Source organism: Moschus berezovskii, chromosome 17, assembly GCF_049115385.1.
Source record: "Moschus berezovskii isolate FMDL1 chromosome 17, NW_MosBer_1.0, whole genome shotgun sequence".
In the NCBI taxonomy this organism is placed as follows: Eukaryota; Metazoa; Chordata; class Mammalia; order Artiodactyla; family Moschidae; genus Moschus; species Moschus berezovskii.
Window position 1 is genome coordinate 68223420 of NC_142476.1, and position 3196 is coordinate 68226615.

Here is a 3196-nt window from a genome sequence, read left to right on the forward strand (position 1 = left end):
GTGCAGCAGAAACTAACACAATATTGTAAAGCAACTATATTCCAATAAAAATTAATTAAAAAAAAAAAAGAAAGAAAGAACTTAGACCAAGGATCGAACCCACGGCCACTGCAGCGGAAGCATAGACTCTCAACCACTGGATTGCCAGGAAAGTCTCAAGCAGCTTTTCTCTTAAGTAACAAGCATTGAGGGTTAGCTAATTTTATCAGGATATTGATTTTCCTTAAAGATTTTCTAACTAAAAGTAAAACATTTGCAAACTGGAGCTCTGTGCATTCTCTGTAACAACTTTCTGCCCACACACCCTAGCACACCACTCTGATAACCCCTGCAAGAAAGTTCCCAGGGAGGCACTCTGCAGTTCACAAAGTACTTTTACACACCTGCTATCAGATCCTCGTGTATACATGAGGCCTCAGTAGTATCATATGATGGATGGTGCATTAGCATACTCATTCTTATTTTATGGCTGTTTGAATGAACACCCACAAAGGTTAGGACTCCTGGCCCCAGGTCACCCAACCAGCACAGCCAGAGCTGAGGTCTGGACAGGTGGTTTTCCTGGTCACCTTCCAGTTCCCTCTCACCTGTCTTATGGGGCTGAAGTTTTTCCAAGGGAACCAGTTGACTTCCAGCAGGCTGGCAGACCTGAACGTTAGCACTTCAGTGTAGGGCCACATCTGATCATTTCTGGTCGTGATCCAAAGAAAGGAAAACCTCTCCGAGGGTCAACAACATTGTCATGAACCTCCCCTGAACCAGTTCCTTGACAGGAAAACGGCATTGGTGCCCCTGGTGATCCAGCTGGACACATCTCCTTGGGCACTTTGCACTTGTAGAGGTGGGGGCGGGAGTGGTGGGAGCGTGTAGGAATCCTGCCGCAGGCTGGTTTGGGGGGGCAAGGTCACTGCGAGAAGCTGGCTACGGGGGAAGGAGGCAGTAGCCAGGCTCCTTACAAAATCAGCCGCCAGGCTGTTGTCTGCAGCAGAGGAGATCTCAGGGGCCACCTCGTCCAGGCACAAAACAAAAGGGTGGAGGGGAGGAAGCAAGTGAGCTTGCTAATCTCAGTTGTTTATTTTTCCTCCCTCATTTCCTCCTATGTTCCTCCAACCCAAATCCCCCAGCCTCTGGTTTCCCGCCCCTATCTGGTTAATAACCTCCCAGGGCAGCCTCCCCAGCAGCCCCCCTTGACTTCCCCCTGTAATCTCTTCTCCAGGCTTTGCTGAGGCTGTATTTACCACCACACAGGATTTCCGTAGGTGATAACCGTGGGGCCTGGTGGCTCCGGGGCAGTCACCCCTCCCCTCACGGGGGTCTATTTACAGCAGGGGAAGAATTCCAATCTCTCCCAAGAATGTGACTGTCCTGGGGGGGTCTCACCTACACCAGTGGCTGAGCCCGCCTCTTGGTAAGAGTCACTCATGCTCACACCCCTCCCTCCCTGACCTCCAAGTGTGTGGGGGCCCCAGATGCAGAGACAAGAGAGAAGGTACAAAGGTGACTTGTCTGAGGTGAGTCGCTCACTCACAAAGCTCCAGGCTGAGGGTCTTGGGGCGGGGCCTCCGGAAGTCTCCACCTCTTCCTCCTGGACTGGCCTTGTCAATCCAGGTCCCCCCGGAAGTGGGTATGCACCAGCCACGCCCGGTCCACTCATTCCAGGGCTGGTCGTTCAACACTCAAAGAAGTATCCAGCTTCCAGGGTGGTTTGTTTTTAAATTTGGTATTGATGAGGAATGCACATGGGGTCTCCAATTCAATGGTTTCACCACATGAACTTACTGAGGAAAGGAGAAGCCAGATCAGAATATTGGCTGCACTCACAAGCCCTTCGCGATGCCCCAACCTGGGCACTGCCACCTCCTCTCACTTCCAGCCCCCAGGACCACTGTCCTGACTCCTGACACCACAGATCCATTTTGCCTCCTGAAGTGTACACTGAAGAAGCTGGATTCCAGAGATGCAGAGATAAGCCTTTCATTTTTCTCAGTCAACAGTATCTGGGAGGCAGGAGGCTTGAGGAGCCTGATCTGAGTGTTCTATTTTATTTTCAACTGTCAAGATCCCTAATTCCTTAACACCACATAACTGTGAGGAATTTTAGGGAAGGAGTTATCTTTAGTGAGAAACCCTGCAATGGGCAGCATGCCAAACGTGGAGGAAAAGTGGAATGAGACAAGTTAGAGGAAGGCGTTGCAAAGAGATAGGGACTACGTGAAGCCGAGGCTTCAAGGGGCTTCATGAAACGTGTTAACATTTTCACCAAAGGGAGAGAGAAAAGAGTTCTAAACTCTCTCAACCACCTTCAGTCCATCCTTGTTTCTTTCCACTTTTTTCTCTATTTCTTGGTGATGTTGTTCTGTCAGTAAGTCATTTCTGACTCTTTGCAACCCCATTGACTGTAGCCCACCAGGCGCCCCTGTCCTTGGGATTTCCCAGGCAAGATAACCAGAGCTGGTTGCCATTTCCTTCTCCTGGGGATCTTCCCAACCCAGGGATCGAACCCATGTCTCTGGCATTGGCAAGTGGATTCTTTACCACTGAGTCACCAGGGAAGCCCTCTGTATTTCTAGAGACACTATTTTAAGCAAAGCCATACCCCCTACCTCTTTACTTTAAACACATGAAAACAAAAGGATAATATAAGCCACATATGTAATTGTGTGTATGTGTGATAAAATACACACAACATAAATTTACCATTAGTGATATTTAGTACATTCACAATATTGTGCAGCCATCACCACTACCTGGATCCAGAACCTTTGTATCATCCTAAAAGGACACCTCACACTCATTAAGCTGTCACTCTTCTTTCTCAAAACCATGTTCAGATGTTACCAAATAGGTGGCAATGTCTTAACTATATGTGCATTGTCCAGGCCCTCCCCCACTCATGTCAAAAAGAATGCTAATCTTCTCTCTTCATACAAGACCCACATATGTCATTTTAAATTTTGTGGTAGTCATGCCAAAAAGGTGAAAAAAATTTTACCAATTTATTAATAACTAATCCATTTTTATGGCTGAGTAGTATTCCATTGTAGTATTCCATTCTTATACATCTGCTTAATCCATTCATCTGTTGATGGACATTTAGGTTATTTCTCTTTGCAGAAACATGGATGAACCTAGAGATGACCATACTAAGTGAACTCAGAAAGAGAAAGACTAATATCATGTGGTATCACTTATATGT

General features: G+C 47.2%; 1 pseudogene; it reads right to left on the bottom strand.

The window, feature by feature from the left end:
* Positions 1 to 2815: 2815 nt before the first annotated feature.
* Positions 2816 to 2933, bottom strand: LOC129551822 (U6atac minor spliceosomal RNA; annotated as a pseudogene).
* Positions 2934 to 3196: the final 263 nt, after the last annotated feature.